This window comes from Ursus arctos, unplaced genomic scaffold, assembly GCF_023065955.2.
Source record: "Ursus arctos isolate Adak ecotype North America unplaced genomic scaffold, UrsArc2.0 scaffold_22, whole genome shotgun sequence".
In the NCBI taxonomy this organism is placed as follows: Eukaryota; Metazoa; Chordata; class Mammalia; order Carnivora; family Ursidae; genus Ursus; species Ursus arctos.
This window is the reverse complement of record NW_026622897.1, coordinates 15,457,069-15,482,178: the sequence shown is the minus strand read 5'-3', so window position 1 is coordinate 15,482,178 and position 25,110 is coordinate 15,457,069. Positions and strand designations below refer to the sequence as shown.

Below are 25,110 nucleotides of genomic sequence, written 5' to 3'. Positions count from 1 at the left end.
AGGGACAGTAGAAGCAGCTCCGAGTCTAAACTGTGGCTCCGCCCCTTTCTGGCTTGGTGGCCTTGGATAAGTGACCAACCGCTAAGACTTAGCGCCCCAGTTCTTCATCAGGAAAATGGGTGTAATAATTCCTATATCATCAGGTTGACGCGAGAGTTAAAAGTACTGCATTCAGTGCCCTGGGCGCCCAACCCACACCCCTGCCTCCTGGTCGGGCCGGACATTCGCCTCCACAGCCGGGCCTGGGGCAGAGGTGCAGGGCAGAGGGAAAAGTCCACAGAGCGGGAGGTCTTGGCAGCACAGGAAGACGGACCTGGTAAAGGCCATACAAGTGGTGGCAGATTTTCCGTAGGGGCTTGAGCCACTGGCAACGTTGCCCTATATTTATTAATTAGGGCCAATGGAGGCCAATTTGGTGTGACACTTGTAGACCCCAATCAGAGGAATGAAAGAAATAATTCCAGGGCATCTCGGGCACCCCTGCGAGGAGTTCTGCTTTCCCAGTTCCCCTCCTCTTCCCGCTTCTCCCTCAGCCCTGCCTCCAGCACCTCCCGCTCCCCCCCCCACATCTGGATTCAACTAGCGAACAACAGGCTTTCTGTGAAGGCCTCCACCTTCTTCTGCCCTCCCGTTTTCCAGTTCAGAACTTTGGTTCTCACGGCGGGGGGGGGGGGGGGGGTGGATGTGGGGAGAAGGGGTCCCCGAGAGAGCCGAGAGAACTCTTCTCCCAAACCTCCAGCGTTGGAGTAAAACCAGCACCAGGCCCCTATCCCTCCCTGTGGTCCCGATTCCAACCATTCCTTGGGGCTCAGGGTTCACCAAGGAGCCGGGAGCCCTAGTTCAGAGCTGGGGCTGGCAGGCTGCAGGCACCAGGAGGAGACGTCAGGGCCCCCAGCCTCCACCCCAATCCCAGGCCAGGGAGCGAGCCCACCCCTCCCCACCAGAGAAGCCCTGCTGGGCGCCTGGAGGCCAGGCAGTAACTTGGAATGTGGCAGTCACAGTCGAAGGCGGCTGTAACTCTCATTAAAGTGCTATGAACCCCACCACGCAGGAGGATGCTGGAAACCCAGGGAAAGGGGGCATTCATCCAGGGAGAACCACAGAAGCAAAGAAAAAAAACCCATAAATAGAGGAGACGTGGTGTCTGGAACTAATGGTGGGGCCCGGCCCGAGGCCTCCGAATCGGGGGTGGGGGGGGCACTGCAGGCTCAGGGAGTGGGGTGGAGGTCTTAGGCAGGCTGGAGTCTGGCGCAGGGCAAGGGCGCAGCCCAAGCCTTCCCTCTGCTTGATTCTCCTCTGCTCTTTCTGCACATTCTTGGGCTGGGCCTGGCGCTGGGAGCAGAGCTGGCTTATGTCCCTGCATGGGGCGGGGTGGGGGGGGCGTTGGGGACGATCATTGTTCATGGGCTTTCTCAAGGGGAAGAGGAGCAGCTGGCCTTGGCCATTAAAATTATTTCATAGGAGAAATCCTGACCCAGCTACTTGCCGTAGGTCTTGGGAGGGCGAGGGCACCTTTGGAAGCATATTCCTTTCATCAGAACAATGGGAACGGTCACCATGCCACACAGGCTTGGTAGAGGTCAGCAAGTGGCCGTGCGTGGCAGCCTGAAGGTGCTGTTTGTTGAATGACTAATGAGTGGAGAAGTCCCTGTAACTCCAGCCTCTGGGGATTTCTTTCACATCCATTCCCTTCTGCCTGAGTCTGGTTGTGCCAGCAATTTGCTGAGACCCCTTGGGCAAGTGACTAACTTTGGTTCTTTTTTTTTTTTTTTCCCTCGGGGCTTTAGGCTTTTTTCCCTGGGATATGAAGCAGGTGTAGGAGGTCGACTCTGGGGTGGATGGTATTGTATACAGTCAAACGACCCCATTGCCTTGGGGTCTGTGGAACAGCTCAGGTCTCAAGGTCCTTAGGAATAATGGGCTTCATTCTAGAACCTTCCTCTGGAATCCCTCTGGACTCCCTCCTCACCACCCACACCAGGACACTCTGCAGGGAGGCCACACCCACCTCTGCTCTCTAAGACCCCTTGGCAGTGGTGCTAGAGGCTAATCTATTCTGAGGAAGGGGCAAGGCCACCATGCTCGGCCTGTAGGTGGAATGTAGGAGAAAGTGTGGGCTGGAGGAATTCTTGCGTGCTCTGCTTTCACGGACGTCAGAATGACCTGGAGGGCCCATTACATTACAGAGGGGGTGGGGGGCTCCCGCTAGAGTTCTGTTTCAGCAGGTCTGAGGTGGGGCCCAAGAAAAAGTGCACTGGTAATCAGTTCTCAGGTGGTGCTGACCCTGCTGGCCAGAGGGGTCTTGCCAGAATTCAGGCTCCCTTTCCTCCGTGACAGCAGCTCAGGCAAATGGGAGGTTGAGGCCAACTCTCAGATGCGAGTGCACACACTTCCAAGTCACCCGGGAGCCTCAGAGGCCAGCCTCCACAGGTGCACAAGGGGCTGGCCTGGGGCCTTAGTGGAACACTGGTTCTGAACCTTCCGCGAGCTTCCCGGCCATAGAGGGCTCTGCTGTTGCAAGTCCACTTTCCTTGGAGGGCCTCCCCTACTCCCTCCCACCAAAAAGGGTTAGTGGAAAAGGGGATGAGGAGAGAAAAAGCAGAAATTAAACTGGGTGAAATGGTCTAGACGAGCAGTTCGGGTCAATGAGTCGAAAAGAAAAGCAGGACAACCAGGCTTCCGAAACACCCAGAAATGACGCTGGGCTCGGGAAAGGAAGGGTGATTCATGTCTGCGGAGGGCCAGACAGACATGGAGCGGGTACAGGCAGCCTGCTGATTTAAAGGGCGCTTCTGGGGCACATCTCAGTCCCAGGGAGGGAGGCTGATGGTGGGTGAATGTGGCCACTGAGACTTCCTGAGGGTCAGGAGCAGGGGTGGCGTGGGGAGTGGGCCAGGAGGGCCACCGGCTTCACCAGCAGGACAAGGCTCACCAACACACAAGGCGCTCACGGGAAGCACCCCAGTGCACCCCATCTGCCGTCGCCTTTCCGGGCACCCCCACTACTGTTCTTCAACCTCTCGAGAAAGCCAGGCCTGAGTCCAAACCCCCCTCCTCCAAGGACAGTGCCCCGGGGCTCAGGGCCTGCTGCCCGCACACCAAACCCACTTCCCATCCTGTAATTAGCGGCTTTGTCACTCGGCCTATACCAGAGCGTTCCAGGCCCTCTAGGGGGCGCCACGGCTATGGCGATCCACTTCCCTCACCTCACAAAATGACACACAGCCCACTGCAGGAAGGGATGAGCTTACGGGGGCACAAGAAAGAATCAATGGAATGAGGACTGACTGAATTTATGGTATGTGTGCTCACAGTGCTAGCCTAGTGTTGTGGGGTGCCCAGCGCTCCACAGTTAGCATTATGGCATTTTGTGCTCCCCACAACCCCATGAGGAAGGCAGAGAGGTTACTAGATCCAATTTAAAAATGAGAAATATGAGGGTACGGGGCGCCTGGGTGGCTCAGCCAGTTGAGCGTCTGACTCATGACCTCGGGGTTGTGGGATTGAGTCCCATGTTGGACTCTGTGCTCAGCGGGGAGTCTGCAGGAGATTTTCTCCCTCTCCCTCTGCCTCTGCCCCTCCCCCCCATAAATAAATAAATCTATGAATAAAATAAAAATAAAAATGAGAAAAATGAGGGTAAAAGAATTTAAAGAACTTGTTCAAAGCAACCCATCTGAGTAAGATTTGGGCCCAAATAGAAATGGCAGCCTCCTCATTCCCAGTCGGCCTCTCTGCTGTCAGGGAATTCAATTCCCTCTTGGAAACTGGCATTAGGTTTGGGGCAGGAGGAGAGAGATGGGAGGTTGTAGTAGTGGGTGATGGGGCGCAGGACCCAGAGCCCCCTTCAGGCTGGAGGCCCTCACTGGGAGGCTCACAGCTCTGTGCCTGCCGAACCACTTCAGCTGGAGGGAGGGAGTTGTTTTGCCCAAAGTTATGGCCCCGTCTGAGGTGGGGGGGTGGGATAGTTTCCATCCAACGATGGGTTGACATGGGGTACAAGGCTGGCCCCCTTGCCACAGGGTGGGACATCTCTGCAGGCCTCCCAGCTCCAGAGTTCCCCATGGGCTCGGCCCAGGCCTTGGCCGCCACTGCCCAATCCTGCCTCCTTCTGCCCCCTCACAGGGGGTCGTCCCAACAGCACCCCAGTAAGTCATGCCAATCTCTGAGAGTGTGTTTCCTGGGGACTTCAGGTAGAAGGAGAAGGGAGCTAACATCAGCAGGATGCTTTTTTTTTTTTTTTTAAGATTGTTTCATTGAATATAATAAATCTATGAAATAAATATTTTCATTATTTTATTGTTGAGGAAAGGTTAAAGAAGTTATCAAGACCGAATAGTATCTGGCAAAGCTGGGACTCTCGTCCAGATCCATGGTGACCTGGAGGACACTCTCTGCCCCCTGGATGGAACGTGGAAGAGACCCTTGACCCTGAGCTGTGGGGTCTATAGTGGAAAAGAGCTGACTGGCCAAAGACCGTGTTCAGGTAGGATGCGAACCCCCCTGAGAGAGGCACTCATAGCTCAGATGCAGGTGGGGGGAGCAGAGAGGGGAGCACAGCAGCCCCCTGCCGCAGTCTGTGACGGCCCAGGGGACAGCGGGCAGCTCTGGTGGAGGGAGACCTCAGGCTGACCACAGGTCCTGGAGCCAGAGCCGCAAACACCTCCAGCCCCGACCAGTGGCAGCCATGGCAGCAAAGCCCGAAACTTCTCCCTACAGGCCTGTGGGGTGGAGACTGCTGGCTCTGCGGCTCCCCTGGCCACACGAAGAAGGCTCACCCATGCTCCTGCTGGTTGGCAAGACCCAGGCCTGACTCTGTCCCAGGGAAGGGAAAGGGAGCCTGAGGCATCTCTCCCCTGCCCGGACTCTGGGGCCTGATCTGGTTGTAGTCAGGGAGGGAAGGGGAGTTCAAGGACAGTTCACGGCCGAAGCAACAACCCCATCTTACAGATTTTCCGTTATTGGGCCCCAACGCTCTGAACATTCTGGAGATGCCAATGGAAAGAGGACTCTTCTTGAGCTTTTGTCTCTTGAGGCCCGGATCCAGTTCTAGAGGGAAGCCTAATGCTAGAGCTGTCCCCCCGAGGGGTGGTCACCTGGAATGGCACGTGGGGAAGAGCAGCAGACACCACCCTGGTTCTGGTGGGTTTTCTTAGCATGAATGGCATCCCCTGTCAAACTTTGGCATCACTTTGCAAAGTGGCTCATTTGAACCCACTTTGTCCCCTGAAGATTCTGAATACATATCTATGGTTCATATAAGTAGAAACAAAAACAACTCTTCTATCTTCTATTAAACAGGTCCTTCCACTGTGAACATGAACTGTAGACCATGCAACCTTACCCACGAAGGTTAAGAGGCAGGTGTCTGAAAGTAGCACCTGCTGAATACAGCCTCAGGAATCAGAAATCTCTGTTTCTTAACACACTCAGCCAGAAACTCCCCTCGCCTCAGTAACACCTGCTGAATACAGCCTCAGGAATCAGAAATCTCTGTTTCTTAACACACTCAGCCAGAAACTCCCTCACCTCAGTAACCAAGATGGAGTGCCTTGACATGAAATGGTAACCCAGCTCAGGAGCGGGGCAGCGGGGTTTGCATGCAGGAGGCCTTCACCCGGAAAGGACCAGGAGCAAGGACCTGCTTTCCTCACCTGGTGGGGAATATTCTTTCAGCCCCGAAGGAGGTATGTCCATGACTGCTGTCTTTTTCTTTTCTTTTTTTAAAAAAAGTCGTTGTGAGAAAAATCCTGTGGTTCCACTTGTTTTCTCTGAGTGGCTTGTTAGTTGAGGTGTTCGCACGCTGAGCAACACACACTAATATTTTCGTCTTTAGCAAAACATTAATTATCCTACCCGGTAACCTTTCTCTCAGGCATTTTTTCTTTACCACCCCTGAAGCTGTGGGGCACCAACCAATGTATTTCCCATCATCTCTGCAAGCGGACTGCCATGTCGGAGGAGAGAGCTGTCCCACTAGGCTGGGTGCGGATCCTTCTCTGTGCCCCACAGTGCCCAGCGCGGGCTGTTCTCCATCTGTTTACCTCTCTTGTCCCCCGTGAAGCTGGGAACACGCTCCTGGATTCCCCAGGAAGGGGCCGGGCACGTAGTAGCGGCTCTACGAAGGTTTGCTGCCACAGCAGGTGTATGAATGATGTGGAAGGTGGTGCAGAATAAGGACAAGGGGCCAGGGTCACACATGAGCCTCCCCTGGGGCACCCCCAGCACCCATCTCTTGCCCCTCTGTATAAGAGACAGTTGTCGGTTCCATTTGGGTACTTTGCTCTTCCTGGCACTTGGTGAGTCCCATGCTCTGTGCCCATCTGCAGGCTTTCTCAGTGGCCAGGCAGGCGGAGGGATCACGGGGAGCCCAGATACGTCTCCCCTTCCCCAGCCTCTTTTCGGCGGAGAGTTCAGATAGGGCAGAAGGAAGAATTCAGACCCTGGAGTCTGGAGATGGAGGGACTGGGGAGCAAGTGCAGAGCTTAGCGATCACTTAGCATCAGCTGCTTCTCTCCTACTCTCCCGGTTTAGGCACTTAAGGCCCAGTGAGCTGAGATGTCTAGTTCAAGGCTACGGAGCTGGGGAGTGATGGAGCTGGCACTCGGGCCCAGCAGTAGGGAGGAACAAGAGCCTCCTAATTAATCCTGAGTGTAGGGCCTTTCTAGTCCCTCCTGCTGCCCCTTCTTGCCGGGGAGAAGGGAGTGGCCTCTTTCCCAGTGTGCAGCACGCACCTGTTTCCCGCCTTATTTGGTCCCTGGTGGCTTCCCTCCGAAGCAGGCAGACTGGTGGCGATGGCTGTCTCCATTTTACAGAGGAGCAGACCAGTGCAGAGAGTGAGAGTGACCTCCCCGAGGAAGCAGAGCTGGCCGGTGGCAGAGGCGGGGCTAACATTCGGTCCTCGGTCCAGAGCGTGTGCCCCCACCTCCGCTCTGATCCGGTCCCTTCTGCTGCTCTATCCTTCCCTCCCGGAGCCCCGAGGCATCTGACTCAACCTGCCTCCAAGGGACGTGAAAGATGCTCTGCTCCAGTAGGGAGTCCCTGGAAACAAAGGGCTCTGCCCCCGCTTCCCCGCAGCCTCTCTAGGCGGTCCTGGAGCTTCCTGCTCTGAGACCGGGAGCCTTCAGATGGCTCCAGCGGGCGTGGTGGGTGTCTCAGGGAGCTCAGCACACACCACACAGCAGGCTGACGGGCTCGGTGCCTTCTCGGGTGTGTTCGCTGAGATCAAGCCTCCCTCCAATGGGACGAAGTTTCAAAAGGAAACCTCCCCCCAGCATCCTACCTCGGGAAAGCGGGCAGGTGGCTGGCTGGCAAAAGGCTTCTCTTTCTGCTCCCACCTACCCTTGGGCCCTGAACTCGAGCAAGCTGTTCCCTAGCAGCAGTGAGCCCTGGGCACTGGCTTAGTCCACACTCAAAACGGGGGGCAGGGGGGCTCCCAGGACAGGGTGAGTGATTAAGACACTTCCCTTTTGAGCACGTTGCACCCACACTCCTCATGAGCCCTAGATAAAGGCACCCATGTGACTGCTCCGTAGAAATGTGTTTTCTCCAAGATAAGACTTTGCCTCCTAACTCGCCTCCATCTAAGATTGGTTTTTGTTGGCTGGTCTCAGGGTGAAGCTTAAGGAGAGAAGATTATCTGAGTTTGTCTTGTTTATTGGGGATCGGTTTCCGTCTGGCCCACCCCTATAATGGCAGCCATCCTGCTATAATAGTTTTGTGTGTAAACTAATGCTAAAGGTCACATCCTTGAATCCTGTTACTATCTAGCTTGCCTACCAATGAGCCACCTCCGAAACCCGCATGCCCCACAGTCAGAGGAATTTTGCACTTCCCGTAGCTGGCCCAGGGGGCCGCTGGTCTGTTCACATCAGTGCCCTGCTCGCAAACCCCGTGGTTCCCCATTAGGGCTGTGCTTGGAGTCCCCCTTCCTCCACCTGGCCCGCGAAGCTCGGCCCCATCTTCCTCCTGCCAGGCTGACCTCCGCGTCCCCACGCCCTGGCACATGAGGCTCTCTCCCTTCCTTTCTACCTTCGTTCCTTCCACTATTGAAAGAGCTCCAGACCCTGTGCTAAGTGCAGTGGACTTGCTTTCACTTAGCTTACGTGACAGGGGTGGAACTGGGTACAAGCAGATATTCAAATAAGCAAGGTAGGTTCAGGTAAGCACTGTGAGGACAGTGGAAAGGGTGATGTGGGGTGGGAGTGAGGCCCAGTTCTTCACCCTACCCCCAAGACCTGCACAGGCGAGTGTGGCCCAGAAAGCCCGCCCCCATCCACCTCCAGACTGTATCTGCCTTCTGGCCGGGCACACGGTGGCTTTCAGACAGTCGAGTCCCATCAGGCAGCTGAGCTCTGAGCTCCCCAAGGGTAGGGACATCGTCTCTTCCAGCTCCGTGCCTCTCACTTGCCCAGTGCGTGCCAGGCGCAGAGGAACTGCTGGGAACGTGTGCAAGGATCTCTCCGACCCTACAGCCTAGAGCACATGGGGCCCAGCCCCCGGTCACTGGCTGAGAAGAGAGCCACTTCTGTCCCCTGGAGAGGGAGGAGGAAGGGGCATAGTTAAATGGGAAATTTCATCCCTGGGGGTGGGGGATTTAAACCGATCCAGGTAATTTTCCGAAAGGAACAAGTCAAATTCTTTTAAACTTTTAAATAGTTTGCTTTGACAAGGAGCCTAAGAAGAGTATCATGCCTATTCCTTGGCTTGGAAACGTCTGGAACTATGCATGGAGTGGGGGAAATTTTCTCCTGGTTTATATACTTTGATGAAGAGTAGGGGCTGGGTGTGTGGGACCACTGCGTGGTGGGGGTGGGGGGGCACTTTGCCAGAGTATATTGTTGAGTCTGTGTGCAGTGGGAGTGTTTGTGTGGTATCTGTGGCTGTGTCTGAAGTATCGGCATAGGGGGTGTGTGTGTGTGTGTGTGTGTGTGTGTGTGCGGTGATGGCATGTGTGCTCTTGTGTGTGTGTGGTGATGGTGTGTGCGTGTGCATGTGGTGATAGCGTGTGTGTGTGTGATGATGTGTGTGTGGTGACGGTGTGTGTGTATGTGTGTGTGTGGTGATGCTGTATGTGGTGATGGCGTGTATGTGTGTGTGTGATGATGGCATGTATGTGTGTGGTGATGCCGCGTGTGTGGTTGGGTGTGGGTGATGGTGTGTGTGTGTGTGTGTGTGATGATGGCATGTATGTGTGTGGTGATGCCGCATGTGTGGTTGGGTGTGGGTGATGGTGTGTGTGCATGTGTGTGTGTGGTGATGGCATGTGTGTGTGTGTCTATGTGGTGATGGTGGGTGTGTGTGTGTGTGGTGATGGCATGTGTGTGTGTGTGTGTCTATGTGGTGATGGTGTGTGTGTGTGGTGATGGCATGTGTGTGTGTGTGTGTCTATGTGGTGATGGTGTGTGTGTGTGTGGTGATGGCGTGTGTGTGTATGTGTGTGGGTGGTGATGGAGTCTGTGTGTGGTGATGGCATGTGTGTGTGTGTATGTGTATGTGTGGTGATGCCGTGTGTGTGTGGTGGTGATGACGTGTGTGTGGTTGGGTTTGTGGTGATGGTGTGTGTGTGTGTGGTGGTGATGACGTGCGTGTGGTTGGCTGTGTGGGTGGCAGGGCAGCGGTGGCTGGTGCACATGCGTGTGTATGCTGTCTCCTTGGTGTGCTGTGGAGGGTACGGAGGTGTGCTCCTGTGATCTCCCAGGAGGCAGTGGGGCACTTGCCATGGGCCCCATGAGGGACTTGCACCTTCACAGAGAGACGGCCCCGGGAAAGGTGGAGCAGTGGTGGTCTGGGGTCCTGGGGACCCGGGCAGCTGGGACTTCATGCTCCTGGGTGGTAGCTGGGGCTTTATTTCGGCTTGGAAGCCACCAGAGCCCGACCCTCTCTGCTGGCCCTTTTGGGGGATACCCTTGGCTCTTTAGCTTTCCTTTGATTTACGATCCCTTCGTTTTGAAGCCCTATTCTCAAGCACCCTCCCCACTCCCTAGCCCACTGCCCAGAGCAGACACCAAAATATTTCTGTTTCCTCTGGAAAAATCCTGGGAGGTCTGTTTATGGCTGCAGCAGAGAGCACACACATCTGTGCGGTGCAGCTGGGACAGCTGGAAACTCAGGAACTGGAGCTTTCTGGAACTGGGAGCACGTTGGTGCTTCCCTCTCTGTGCAGGACTGTCACAGCGCGGTGGGTTCTTCCTGTAGACGGCCCTCTGCTGCTCCCGGTGTGCACGCACCCACACGTGCAGATCCACTCCTGGACCCAACGTGCCGGTTGACATACAGAGGCAGGCCCGTGACGCACAAGCACTCGGGTGTGCCAGCACGCTGGGAGAACACTCGCAAGCACGGCTCCTCGGGGTAGAGAGGCCCACTTACACACTTGGGGCCGGCACCTTGGGACCCGACCCGCATGTGTGACGCCTCTATCCGCAGAGAGGCAGGACACCTGCGGATTCAGCACACCCACACCCACACACGCCGTGAGTGCACACGGAAGGTGGGATTCACTTTCAGCCTCCTACAGAAACCCACCCTGAGCCAGTCTCTGCGTCAGGCAACACCTGCCCTTTCAGCAAACAGGCTCAGCCTGCCCTCCCCTGGAAGAACCAGGTACTTTCTGGAGCCTGGGAATGCCCCTGTTCCTTCCCCATCCTCTGCTCTTTCCCTGATAGAGGCTGCCCCTCACCTCCTCTTTGGCTCTGGGCACCCTGGTTCTCCTCCTCCCTGGGTCAGCCTGAGCTGCCCTCTGCACCTGTGTGCCTTAGGCCTTGGTGGTCTCCTGATAGAGGGTGGGGGGACTGGGGGGCTGCCAGGGCCCTTCTGCTCTGACACTCTGGACCCTCTCAGCCTGTTTCTCTAGGGCTGACTGGGCCAGGCCCAGGCTGCCTCCCTTCCCGGGTCCCAATGCTCAGGCCATGTGGGGAGGTAGGACCGCCAGGCTCTTGGGAGTACTGGAGGCTGGGTCCGTGTGGAGCCAACTGGGGACAGGGAAGGGGCTCCAGGGGCTGGCTGGGCAGGCAGAGGAGGGCCACTGTGTGTGGGATGCTAGGAGCCACGGCTAGAGGTGCCAGGTGGGGCTTGAGACAGGAGGAAGCTGTCCGGTGGTACAAGGGTTAACCTTGGCTGGTGGTGGAAGGGGCCAGCCAGCCTGGTGCTGGGACTTGAGATTGTTTTCTAGACAGGCCTGGAGGAGAGCTGGGAGAGGGGCCGGCCAGAGTGAGCACTCTGAGTTAGCCTGGCCAGCCTTCCTGGGGAGCCCCTGGAGCGCTGCCTGTCTTCTGCGGACTCTTCAGTCTCCCTTGACTCCGGCCCCTCTCTGCTTTTGCTTCTCACTGCAGCCTACACCAGACAGCCCGGTGGGCTGAGCTGGGACCCAAGTGCCTCTCCAGGGTCCCCAACCACCGTGGCCACCCCCCTGTAGAGCAGGGGACCCGAGGACCACCCCCCCCATCCTGACCTGCCTCTTTGGTTCCTGCACCCTATATCTCTCCAGGAGCCTTCCCCCTCCCCCTGCCAGGACTGCCTCTGTCTCTGTCCCCATTGCTGACCCCTCCTTCTGCCCCTTTCATTCCTTCAGACCTCCTCTTGGATCTGCAGTTGCTGCCTCTTCTCCGTTAGCCAAACCAGGCCTCCCAGATTCCAGCAAATCTTCCCTGGCCATGATAGGAATTTGCTCTTTAGGGCAGATGGGGGTGGGGGAGGGGAGCAGGCCGAGGAAGGGGGAGAGGGTAAGTGGGAAAGAGAGCGTGGAAAGAAGCAAAGGACCTGACTTTTACTTGGGCCTAGCAGGGAAGGAGGGCTCATTTGGGGCAGTGGCAGGATGCCCAGTCGGCGGGTGGTGGGGGTGGGGTGGGGGAGGGAAGCAGGTGTAGAGGGAGCAGAGCTAGATCTGTGCTCCCCAAGTGCCCCTTGCTTTGCTGGGCACCCATTTTAAGGCCCCACCCGGCCCACATGAGGATAAGACCTATGAACACGGCCTCTCCAGCCCTCTTTCCCAAACTCCTGCTCTCCTCAAGCCGGACCAGGATGCCCCAGAGCTCCTGCTGTGGGGAGTCCCGGGCCTGGAGGGCTCTCTAGTCCCCTCCCATCTGTACACAGGGCTGTCTGGGTGGCCTACCAGGTCCAAAGAAATGTCCAGCCTCGTGGGCCTTCCCAATCCCCCTTGGGGCCCTCCCTCTGCCAGCAAGTGCAGGCTGCACACAGACCCCCCTCCGCTCTCCCAGCTCCCATTCTCAGCTTCCTGTCCATATTCGACAATCACTGGGGTTTCTAACCTAATTGTGGTTGGAAACCCCCTCAGAACTTCACTGGAAACCTCCAGGTATTCTCCATCCTTCATTTCACATTTGTGAGATCTGGGGCAAGTTTCTGTAAGGCTTTATGCCTCAGTTTCTTTCTTTTACTTTTTTTCTTTTACAATTTTATTTATTTATTTGAGAGAGAGAGAGAGCACACGCAAGCAGGAAGAGGGGCAGAGGCAGAGGGAGAGGGAGAACCCCAAGCAGGCCCCCTCTGAGTGCAGAGCCTGGACAGGGGCTCGATCCCACGACCCTGAAATCACGACCTGAGCGGAAACCAAGAGTCAGATGCTTAGCCGACTGAGCCACCCAGGCGCCCCTGCACCTCGGTTTCTCAAGGGCAAACTGGAGTTTGCATGTAGCTGCCCTTCCCCACCAGTCCGGCAGCTGTGAGGTCAGCATCTGCTGAACCCGCCCCCCCCCCCCACCCGGTGCACAACAGCAGGAGGCCTTGCTGGACATGAGTTCCCTTCTCCTCCCCACCTTTTCCTCTTCTGACACTGTTTAAGCCAGTGGAGAGCAAGCTGACCCTATTGCCCTGGGACACAGGAGCGATGGCCTTGATTCAAGGGCAAAGTACAGGAGTTTTTGATTAACTCAGGCACACCATTGACTTCCAGCAGCCCAGCTGCTGTGGGGTGGGGTGAGGAGGGGAGGGGAGGTTGCTGAGGGAAAATGCTGGAAGGACAGTGGGAAATTCAGAAATCCCCAGGGGACATGAAGGCAGGGAATGCTGAGGCCAAGGCCTTCTCCAGCCTGGTCCTGAAATGAAGGCCACAGCCTGGGGCCAGGCAGTCAGAGGCCCTCCACCAGCCAGCCCAGGGCCTGTCTCAGAGCCCCTGGGAGAAGGCCTTGGATGCCCCCTCCTCTGCCCCGTCTCCCTCTCCCATTCCTGAATGCGTCAGCTGTCTTTCTTTCCTGGCTTTGGACGGGAGGGGCCGCTCTCCCTCTGGGTCAGTGCTCCTGGGGACCGTGGCCCTGGACTGAGAGCACGGGGTGGCCGTGGGGTGTGGGGAGGAGCCCCTCCTCTGCCTCTAGGCCAAAGGACTGCCAGCCTGCCCCAGGGAAAGGCCAAATCTACCCTGTCCTTGAGCCCTGATCTACCTGGTGGCCTGGTCCGGCGCAGTCCTCCCGATTTCTAACTTGAATCCTTCCCTGCAAATCCAGTGCAATTCTTCAGGTTTCAAGGAGTTATTCATGAGAGCAAGGAAGCAGTGTCCCCTGGAGGATAAACCAAACTTGGGGAAGATCCTAGCCTGCTTGTTTCCACCCCCTTCCGCCAACTCCAGGCCCTCCCAGCCTCCTCCCCACCCAGCCACATGGGAAAATCCCCAGTTAGCCCTTCCAGTCATGTGAACGAGGCCACGATTCAAAGGCAGTGGGCAAGAAGGAGGCCACATGGAGCAGCCAGAAAGAACCAGCCCTTTGTGCTAGACTGGGGTCCGTGGGGGATGAGTGCATTTTTGGCGTATTTAGAAAGATTTCTTTTTTATAATGAGCAGCTGAGGAGGAAAGGGGAGGGGGGAGAGACGGAGAGGCCCAAGGCAGGACTTGGGAGAAGAGAAGGCCGGGAGGGAGGTTAGGAGAGCAAGTGGAACAATGTCAAGGGAGCTAAGGGCCAGAAATGCGGACAGAGGGAGAAAAGGGCAGTTCTTGGGACAGATGGGAGCGCTGATGGCGCTGGATAGAGGGCCGCGCAGAAGAGGAAGATGCTTCTTTGTGTGGAGGCCGGGAGGGGGTGGATGAAACAAAGGTGCCAGGAAAGGATTTTACTTCCATTTTACACGTGGGAAACCAGACTCAGAGGGACGCCAAGTGATCCCAGCCAAGGCTGACTGAGCTCTCCCGCACGCCGGGCACTGGGCTGGGGGCGTCACCAGCCCTGTCTCAGCAGATCCTCACCACTCGCCAAGGGGGCCCGGGCTGTCATTATCCCCACCTTGCAGGCTGAGAGCTGGAGACCTAGAGAGTTCAGCTGCTTGCTGATGCCTGGCAGAAGGGCAGCCAGCTCAGAAGCCCTGGACGGCTGAACCCACTGAGCTCATGCTGCTGCTGGGGCGACAGGGTACCACCCAGGGACGACAGAAAGCAAGCCCCAGAGCATGACAGCCGAGCCCACCTGGAGGCCATTCTTGGTCCTAAGAGGATACACCCTTGCTGGCCGTAGAGCCACACCTGGGTTGTTCCTTCAGGGTCGGTTCAGCAGGTCCCACACAGCCTTTGACAGAGCACATTTCCCATCTGACTCCTTTTTCTTTTTTTAAGATTTATTTATTTGAGAGAGAGAGAGAGAGAAAGAATGCATGGGAGGGACAGAGGGAGAGGGAGAGAGAGACTTAAGCAGACTCTGCTCTGAGCAGGGAGCTGACTCGGGCTTCCATCTCAAGACCCTGAGATCAGGACCTGAGCGAAACCAAGAGTCAGAGGCTCAACCGAGGCAGCCACGCAGGCGCCCCCATCTGACTCCTTTTGAGAAGAGACAGACGTTGTTTTTCTTACTTCAGATGCTCTGTGCCCTCAAGGGCCTAAGAAATACTTCTCCCCCTGAGTTCTCTGGAGAGCAGACAGGAATGGGGCTCCTCAGAACCCCTGTCCCTGTGACCCCACCCTCTTGGGGTCCCTGGTTTTCACTTGGCTTGCTGCACCTCCAGTCCTGTTTCCACATTTGTTTCACCCAGGGATCGCCTTGACTGGCCTCTGGAAGTCTGGCCCCTGGCCCTGCTCGGGCCACAGCTGCACGGTGGTCCAGCATTCCACAAATACTCAGATTCATGCATTCACAGACATTTTTAGAGCACAGAATTGGTACTTGGTGCATGCAAGGAGCTGGAGAACGAGGCACAGTCCCTAGCTGGGGAGATGGATGAGTGATGGGGGTGATTTCAGGGTCCTGGGGGGGGCGGTAAGGAGCCTGGGGAAGTGGCAGGAGGAGTAGCAAGTCCCCGAGAACTTCCTGGAGGAGGTGGGACAAAAAAGAAATCTCAAGTCCATCAAATTCTGGAGGATTTTGGTTTGCTATGCCCCTTTCCTTGCTCTCACCACCCATTTTTAAAAAAAATAGTTCACCCACTTGTTATTTTATTTGCAAAAATCCTTACTGCCTGCCTTATGTGCGTCAGGCTTGGGGCTCGCGTCTGGGAGCTCACCGATGACTAAAACATCCCGAAAGTCCCAAACCAGCCAGGGAGTACACAGGCAGGCCAGCAATGGCCTCACAGAGACCACCATGCCAGGGTAGTCCTCCCAATGGACCCTCTCTCCCGTTGCCATTTACAGAGGTCACAGGGCAAGTAAGGGTGGGTTCTGAGACCCCTCCTCAGTTCTCAGCCTTGGAGGCTCTGTTCTGGCTCTGACCAGCCTGGACCCTGCAGGATTCGGGCTTACTGCCTGGGGGTGACTGCTCCAGGGGCTCACCTGCCGGCTCTCCCCTAAGAAAGTGGGAGCAGTGCACCTTGCCTCCCAGGCTACCTGCGGAAGGTATAGATGCTGTTTCCCTCGCTTCCCTGCTTCCCCGCAGGCAGGTGCAGAGGCAGCCTCAGAGAAGCAACCACTCAGAGAACCCCTCTTATACTTCCTCATCTCCTTCCTCCCCCCTCCAGCTTCCCGCCACCCCCTCCTCATCTTTCATCCATCCCTCTCCCCGCTCCCCTACTCCGTTACCTTTCCCCTTCTCCTACCCCTGCTCCCTCCCTGTGTCTCCCCCCACCCTCCCCCTTTCATCTTCTCTCTCCCTCCTCCTCCTCCTCCTCCTCCTCCACCTCCTCCTCCTCCTCCTCCTTCTCCTCCTCCCTCTGCTTTGCTCCTTGGAGCTAATTGCTTGAGGGGTGAAGACCAGGTCGACTTGGGGAAAACTCGGATCCATCGCCATGGTGATGCTAATTCAAGCTGAGTTCAAAGGAAATTGTTCCAGTTAAAACTAACAAGCTGGAGCTGGGGCCCCAGGAAGGACCAGTGCCAGGAGGAGTGAGCCCCAAGCCCAGAAAAATAAGAAAAACAAACCCTTTGCGGGGTTTCTCCCTCACACTCGCTCCTTCTGGGTCCTGTGTGCCGCCTGCAGCCTCCAGCCCTGCCCAAGCCCTAGGAGACCTGAGCGGTCACTGCAGGCTGCTCCCAGCCACCTGGACAGCCCTCCCCTGAAGTCCTTACACAGTCTCCCTCAGCTGGTGGTTCCGGGCCTTACCCTTGCCTTCCTTCCGAGAGTTGCTTCCCCATCACGCAAACCCCTCCCATTGCTTTCTAACAAGCAAGGTTTGCAAAGCACGTCTGGAAGTACACGCTCTGGCTAGGGCTGTTCTAACACTTGGTGTCTATGAACCCACGACCCACTGGCTGCCGGTGGTATCACCCCCCCACACTCTTCGGGTGTCCAGGGATGAGAAAGGTCGCAGGGGGAGAACCACCCAGAGCACCATCTGAGCTCAGCTAGGTCCTGCTGGCTTAAGGGATGCCACCCCCTTGAAGGGGGGGGCGGGTAATACCTAAACAAAGAAAAGGGGAGTGCCTGGTTCCAAAGTGTCTGTGAGTAGCCTTCTGGGCTTTCACTCAGTCCTCCTCCTCAGCCCCCAAAGTGCGATGCCTGCAGCTCCTTCCCTGCCAGCTCATGTCTGTTCCTCTCTTGGTCCAGTGGCCCACTCATGTTTCTTCTTTAAGGGCAGGAGGCATGTCGTGTTTGTCTGTAGCATAGGACTGGCCCAGAGTGGGGTCTGGCTATTATCTCCCTGTGGGAATGCTGGATTGGAAACCCGGCCTCTTGAGAGGGGGGCGAGTTGAGATCCACCAGGTGAAGGGAACCCAAGCCCCCTGGCTTGGGGTGCTCAGTCTCATGGAGGCCAACTGAGGGCCTGCTGGAGGAGCCTCTCTTGGAGGACTTTGCAATTCTAGGCCATGGGCAGAGGCCAACACCAGAATCCTGCCCTTGGCAATGCTCACCTCTTCACTCTGACCTTCCAGAAGACCTTACTCCCTTGCTCAAGCCTCAGGTTTTTTTCTTCACTCTGAAATATCTAGCGATCCTTCCATGTACTGAAGAGATACTGGTCGACCAGGAGAAGACATTCCTTGGAGGCAAAGCCCGTGTAGGTGCTGGCAACCCAAACACAGGGCTAAGAAACTTGTAGGGGACCTTAAGTATAAAAGAACGAGTAACTTGGGGTCTGGCCTCCCTCTGGGGGAAGGACACAGGGGGTCAGAAGGCTTCAGATCTGCTGTCTCCTCAGATGTGCTGGGAAACCTTGGGAAGCCTCCTTACCTCTTTGCTCCTTACTGTTTTCGGGTGTAACAAAAGGATGCCCATCCCTGAGCCACCTCACCCTCCCCAACCATGCGAAGAGAGAGTCATAACACTATAAATTCATGGGAGCTTCCCCACCAGCATCTAGACCAGCACACGTCCCAGGCGGGGGCCCCTGCGGCTGTGAATTGAGGTTCATGCCTGGCCTGTGTCCTGCATACGCTCTCCGGGAAGACCTCCCCACCCCACCCCACCCCACTGCCTAACTGTCCTGAAAGGAGAGTCCAGTGTCTCTGGATTACTGAGGCGAAATCCAAGCAAGAAGGAGGAAGTGACTCAGCACGGGGGCTGGAGAAGGCCCAGGGCCAGGCCTCCCACTCCCCGGACAGCCTGAGCTGGCTTTGTACTCAACTCGGTGCCTTTCATCCCAGCATCTCAAAGCCCCTTTCAAGCTAAAGCAGCCCTGAGAGTTGGGTCATTATCTCAATTAACAGGAGAAAGCTGGGGCCCAAGCCTGGTGGTGGCAACTTTCCCCTGAATGAGGCCTTGACTCGGTGCCCAGCAAGCCCAGGACCTCCAAAGCCTAGGCGTCCGACGCAGGCTCTGGGCTGCTGGGGTGGTGTAGAAGGAAGCAAGAGCTGGGCTGCTTTCCCCTTGCCTGTCCCCGCACAAGGACTCAGAGGCTGTTTGCAGGGCTGGATCTCCCAGAGGGCAGTGCGGTGGGTGCCCTCCCCCCCACCGCTGCCATATTTGTTATTTGTGGCCAATATGCACAGCTGTGCTTTTCCAAGTGGGACAGAGAGAGAGGGTCCAAGGTGGGTGCATGCAGTCATCAGAGATTCTGGGAATAGGCTCAGCCACCTTTGGGGAGATCTTCCATGCTGGGGGAAACATCACGAAAGCCCCAGGCCCTGGGGACCCCGAGCTGTTTTAGCCAGCTAACCCCACTGAGTTTCTCCCGTCTGTCACTGTCAGAACATTCATTGCAGCAAATCAGCCAATGCTTGTTGAGGCTGTTATCCAGCCGGAGACAAACAGATCAGAGTCTAGATTCAGCTGTGCAATCCTGGGTAATCGCTTTAACCTCTCTGAACTTCAATTGCCTTGCAGGCTCCTCGGCTCTGTGTCTAGAATGCAGGAGATCCCAGCCCTACTAATACTGCAAGAAGAATTGCCGAGCAAAGGGGCTGGCAAGAACCTTCCTCGTTTCCCTGCAGGGATGAAGCACAGAGAGATGATGTGGAAAGCTCCAGATCGCACAGCCAGGAGGAGAACCAGGCTGTCAAGGAGAAGCCTTCAAAGGGTGTCCATTCTTGCCCTTCTAGGCCTGGAGGAGGCAGCTTGCCCGCTTGCTGACTCAGGCCGAAGACAGGCTGAGCGGTTGATCTCAGCAGGCTGGAATAGGAGAGGGAGTGTGAGGGTGGGGTGTCGTGGGGAAGCCGGGGGCAGAGGAGAGTCTAGGATGTTGCACAAGGAAGGGGTGGGGAGGGAGGGTCCATTTTAATGAGGCAGCAGAAGTGGAGAGGGGCTGGCTCCCTGGACAGAGGCTGCCCGCCCCCATGATGCTGGGCCACGCTGCCGCTGGGATCAAAGCTGCCGTGGGCATCATTCGCTGGGAACGGCGCGAGAACGCTGGGCCCGCTACCGCCTCAGCTTCTCACGGGGCCTCCCTGACTGAGCTGCCTCGGTCTCTGTCCTACCCAGCGCCCTGCCTGCACTTGCTTCTGAAGAGGACTGTTCCGGCCCAATTGCCCTCTCCATGCCTCCAGCTTGGGTGGCTGACTCAGTCCACTGCGGGGATGCCCAGGGCCTCCTGTGGCTGCAGACCGTCCACCGTATCCACCCCCTGCTCCCTTCTCTGGCCCACGGTGTCTTCCGGGCCTCAGCACCACCTCCACCTCCCTTTGCCCTTGAGCATGGCTCTGGACTCAGCCACGTTTGTCTGGCTCAATAACCTCGCTGTCTGCCTCTCAGTTTTGCCCTTAGCCTTGGCCTAGGCCAGCAAAATGAGGACAGTGGACCTGGCCCTTCCCCACCCTGGACCTTTTCAAAGCTTCATTCCAGGCTGACCCCTCCAAGTCCCGCCATCGGCCTCTCTGTGTGTGAGCCTCCTTCCTCTCGGCTACTGTGTCTGCGGTGGGCTGCAGGGAGGCCAGCTGGGGTCGGGAGGCTCAGGTCTGTCTCAGGCTTGCCCATCCGGAGAGAGCTGGCTTTGGTTCTAGTGCAGGAGCTGGGGGTGAGGGCAGAGGGAAGCGTGGCCGAGGAGAGGCAGCTGGGAGAGCCCTCTTGCCAAGTCCGGAGGACACATTAGGGTGGGGATGGAAGGAAAGGATTCTCAAGAGGGAGAGGAGCTGGGCTTGGTATCAAAATCGTAAGGAGAAAAGAATTTGAACTTTCTTCTGGGGTTTGTGAGTTCTAGAGAATGGTTTCTTCAATAGGACTTCTTAGATGCTTATCGGAGGTTCTCAAACATTTTCCCGTCAGGGCCTCCCTGCCTCCCTCTGCTCAGATCCCCCTACTCCCCTCTCCTCCAGCCTCTGGCTCCGCATTTTTCTTGAGCTTTCTGCGGTTTTGGGATGGGCTTCACTTCCCGCATTGTGCAGATGAAAAAACCAAAGACTGAGAAAGATCTGGTGATTTACTTACAGACCCACAGCCAGTAATGTTAGAGCTGGAAAAGTGACCAGGTCCACCTGGCTCTGAAGCCTGTGCTCATTCCATTACCCCCTCCTACGGATATGCAGGGCATGTGTGTCTGTGTCTGTGTGCTTTGTGTGTTGGGGTGTGTGTGATTTTGCAGAAATCCTTAGAGGATTGCTAACTGGCCTTCCCTTCCCTTCCCTTCCCTTCCTTTCCCCTCCTTCTCTTCCCCTTCCTCCTCTCTCTCCGCTTTGGATGGTGTAATGGGCTGTCTTTGTTCATGGCCTGTTTTCCTTCTAGGCAGAGGAAGATCAGAAATGCCAGCATTTGCTTCCCTGCAGGTTCAGGGCCTCCAGCATCCAGCCCTGTCTCGCTCGGGAAGAGGGAAAGGCTTTTGTAACTCTTCCCACGCACAGTAGCAATGTCTGCACTAAGAGTGGCGTCTGGGTGGGAATAGAACATTTTGGGAGAAAGCAGGAGCATCAGGAGGCCTGTGTTCTTGGCTTGACTTGGTCTTTTACCAATTATATGACCTTGGGCACGTCTCTGAACCTCAGTTGCTTTTTCCTTAACTGGGCAATAGGGATAACATACTACCATCCTCCCAGGAGTTGGGTTAGAAGAGAGAACACACGTTAACACGCTTGGCGGACTGGAAGGGGTCACGTTGTTCGTAAATGTCCACCAGGGGAATCAGGGATGTTTGGATGCACTGCCCCCCTCCCCCCACCAGGATCCCACTGGTGATATAATGGGAACAGTATCCTCTCTGTACCCTGGTTAGAGACAGGGTCTAGCTGGATGGACAATTCTAGATGATAATTCTTATTATGGCAGAATGAACTGCCTGGTGGCCTCCCCACCTTTCATCAAGGGGATATTAGAAATTAGAAGGAATCTAATTAGTCATTCTAGGTGCTGAGAACACTTAGCAACTGATGTGGTAACGCTTCTACTGAAAGCCAAGCTCGGGAATGAGTGATGCTTTCTTAGGTAAATTAATGCTGGGGTTATTGTTTTATAAGGGCAGGGTCAAAGACAAGCTAAGAGGAAAAATAGCCCTTCCTCCTATGAGAGCAGACTGTGTTGGCTCTGGGAAAAGACCAATTGCTCACCATGCCTGGAGACAGGCTTGCTTCTTGGCTAATGAGGACATTGGCCACAGCTGTCCCGTGGGAGACCCACTAGCAACCACTGCCAAGAGAAGAGTCTTCATAAGCATCTGGCTAAATTCGAGGCCATAAATACGAGAGCTTTCTGTGGGGAGGGAAGGAGTAGGGACACTGGTCCTTGAAGGAAGGGACTTTAGGGAAAGGATGAGAAATTGAGAAGAGAGACAAAGAGATCTGGAGGGGAAGGGGACAGAAGTGTGTCTCAAGGCCGGTGGCTGTGACGCCTCCTTTCTTTGTTGGTACTTGGAAATGAACAAGTTAACTTTCCTCTACTGTTGTATTGCTGTTAAGATCTACCCGATCCTGGAGTGAAATGAACAAATAGACTTTGCCTATCTCCGTTTTACTTCTCTGTTTGATCTGAGACACCCTCTGGGAAGAAGGCACTGAGAAAAGGACAGAACTCTTCCCCCACCTTCTTGCAGGGGATTTTTCGGAGGTGAGACTAGAGGAGCACTGGCTGCTGGTGGGTTCCCAAGTAGAGTTACCACGTACTGGCAGCAGAAGAGGGATCCAGGAGCCAGGTGTGTTGGCGATGACCACTCCAACGTACCCATTCAGGGGAGAGGCTGAATTCCCTGCTGGCTGCTCAGAGGCTGGTGAGGAAGAACTTCTGAGAAACCTGAGTAACATCATATGCTCAGAGTCTCGGTGCAAATATTCCTGAATATTCACTCCAGCTGTAGAAACAGACCCAATAGGTCATCTTGTTCCTCCTCCTGCCTTATGCAGACTTTTTAAAAAATATTTATTTATTAGAGAGAGAGAGAGAGAGAGCACAGAGGGAGAGGGAGAAGCAAACTCCCCACTTAGCGGAAAGCTCAATGTAGGTTCTGATCCCAGGACCCCAAGATCATGACCTAAGCCGAAGGCAGATGCCTAACCGACTGAGCCACCCAGGTGCCCCCAGACTAACTTTTGATGTATTGTTGTCTTAGTGTCTTATATAGATTACTTACCCTGTATCTCAGTGATCATGAGACTATGTACCCCTCCACACAACCATCCATCCCTCCATCCCTCCCTCCCTCCATCCATCCTGTATTGAAAGATAAGTAAAACAAGGATCCTCTCCTTTAAGAACTCATGGTATATATATAGTCTTTTCAGAGGCTCCAATGCCTAACTAACAGGACTAATTTCTAATGTCTAATTTACATATCTAACATCATCCAATATACAATTTCTAATGTCTAATCTCATGCCTTCGTGTTGTAAACAAAGATAAAGGTAAGAAACTCATTCACTTCTGCATATATTCATCCTACAAATATTTTTGCTGTGTCCTCTGTTCAGAGAGTATTGGCAGACACCCCTCTATTTTGGACATCCTGCTTACTTTTCAAGCATGCTAGGTACATTCCAAGACAGGGAAAGGAGCTAGCATTAACAACGCGGTCAAGTAAGGCTCAGTCGCAACTCTACGTATTCAGACAAAATGGAGCTCCCTCAATTCCTTCTGCTTAAGGATCTCAAAATGTCTAAGAGCATAATCATTTCCCAGAGGGAACAATTGTGTGTTGAGGGTTTCATCCAACTGGCATCGGGCAAGCCTCAGAATTCCTAATCATTGGCCATGAAACCTTTTCCAAAGGAGCAGGTAAGCAAGGCTGGCCTTTTCGCCTCTGTCTGAACCTGCCCCCCAGCCCTTCCCTTGGGTTCCCACTCCCCTCCCCTTGGATCCTCTCAGCTTCCGCTCCTTCTTCTAGAAGGGAAGAGGGCAGAGGGAGGTGGGCTGAGGAGTGGGACAGGAATACCCCTGGAACATTCAGGCTCTCTCCGTTCATCAAAGGGGGGCTAGCTGGTTGCTGGAAGGAGTGGGGGTGGGGAAGAGAGGGAGAGGGCTCTTCAGGCTGGGAAAGATCCAGAACCCTCATTAATGTCTGACACCTCCAATAAAAGCTGCATATTCCCCAAAAGCGATTTTTGAAAATCCTAGGCTCTTTGAAGCTTGGTGTTTAACTGCCACTCCTTCCAGCACTTAATAGGAAACCAAGCCCCTTGGCTTGCTCCCATGGCTCCCACCTGGGGCAATTTCCCTCCTCCAATCATCTGAGGTCCTGGTATGCCTGTTACAGCTGGGCATGAAAGGGAGGCCTTGGTCCTTGCAGAATGAAGGGTGGCTGCCCCCCGGGACTGTGGCTACAGTGGCAACACCCTTCTGGTGTGGCGCGGGTCGCAGCCGGGTGGCAAGGAAGCAGGGGTAAAACTTTGGAAATTGGAAAGGGGACGGAGTTGAGAGATGTGGCTGAGCCCAAGCAGTTATTTTTCTAGTCTGCCTTTTTTTCCCTCCTTCATTTCACCGAACAAGCAGCACTTCTACAAATACTAAACTAGGAGGATACTGAAAAGTAACCGCGGACAACCGCGGACAACCTAGGAGGATACTGAAAAGTAAGTCCTCTGTTACCGCGGACAACCTGTCTCCCAACCGGGCAGCAGTGACTAGTAACAGCTTTTTGTGTGTCATTCAGAAATTTTCTATGCTTTGTATACACCTCCTTTTTTTTTTTTTTTTGGTGGTAAATAGGAACGTATTATACATACTCTTCCTTATATGATTTGTTCTTTGATTTTTTTTAAAGAAGTAAGCTCTATACCCAATATGGGGCTTGAAGTCATGACCCCAAGATCAAGAGCTATACGTTCTATCAGCCCCCCTGACTTGCTCTGAAGTGTATCTTAGAGATCAGGTATTTATTTACATAGGTATATACATCTGTTTCATTCCTTGCTTGGTATTAAATAGCATGGTTATACCATAATGTATTTATCCCACCCCCTAATGACAGTCGTTAGTTATTATGAACAGAACTGTAATGGACAGCCTTCCATACACACGCCTGCGGAAATCTAAGAGGGATAGAGTTGTAGAAGAGGAATTGTTAAGGGAGAGAAACATACCTCGGGTGGGAGGCGTTGCTCAGGCTGTCTTCTGGCTAGCCAGGATTATATCCAAAGTGGTGGGAGAATGGGTTGTCAACCCTGCATCCCCCCGTTCCCCATCTGGGACACCAGTGTGGGGGGCATACTTCCCCCCGTGATGAGAAATCATCTTTGGCTTGGGGACGTGGGAAGAGAGGGCTGTTTTTTTTGGTTTTGTTTTCCAGAATGGCCCCTCCCCGTAACGATGTTTGCTCGGGCTGAGCATTGCTTCCCCTGAGCAGAGCCACACTGAAGGGGGACTGCGGGTGCCAGGGGGTGTCAGCTGGGCTCCTCTCAGAGCAGAGCCGCTAGCTGGCCTGCCCCAGGGGGCTCCATGGGCTTCCCAGCTCTGGTCACCCAACTGCGCTCATGCTGAGATCGTTTGGGTGGTGGACCCAACTTTTCAAACCCTTTTGCAGCCAGCATTTCATTTCCTTTCAGCTGTGGGGGAGGCCAGACGGGAATTGTTGGTTAGGAGGGGAAACTGGGACCCAGAGAAGCTGGGTGCTGCGGTGTGGTCACCAAAAGGGACAGGTTCAAGAGTTGGGGGTCTAAGATTCCGCTCCAGCACGGAGCGGTTAGCTGTGTGGCCTTGGGCCCCTGTGGAAGCGTTTGGGCTGGATGGGCTCCGAGCTACTCAGCCTCTGGGATCTGGCTGGTTACAGTCTGAGGTCTGCAGTTAGCCCGGGGCAGGCTGGCCGCTCGAGTTTCCTTGGGCCTCATGGTAGTTCACCCACCGCCCGCATGGTGGCTCCTGGCTAGTACCACGTGCTGTGTGGCTGCTCTAGAGAGAGCAGAGGGTCTCTTCCTCCTTACGGTGATGGCACACCCTCCAGACTCCTCAGGGGTG

At 55.2% G+C, this 25,110-nt stretch overlaps 1 long non-coding RNA gene across 1 annotated transcript; it reads left to right on the top strand.

Moving 5' to 3' along the window:
• Positions 1-10,335: 10,335 nt before the first annotated feature.
• LOC130544589 (uncharacterized) lies at positions 10,336-22,359 on the top strand. Its single transcript, XR_008960995.1, has 2 exons — positions 10,336-10,605; positions 18,634-22,359. It is a non-coding gene; the product is annotated as an uncharacterized LOC130544589 (long non-coding RNA).
• Positions 22,360-25,110: the final 2,751 nt, after the last annotated feature.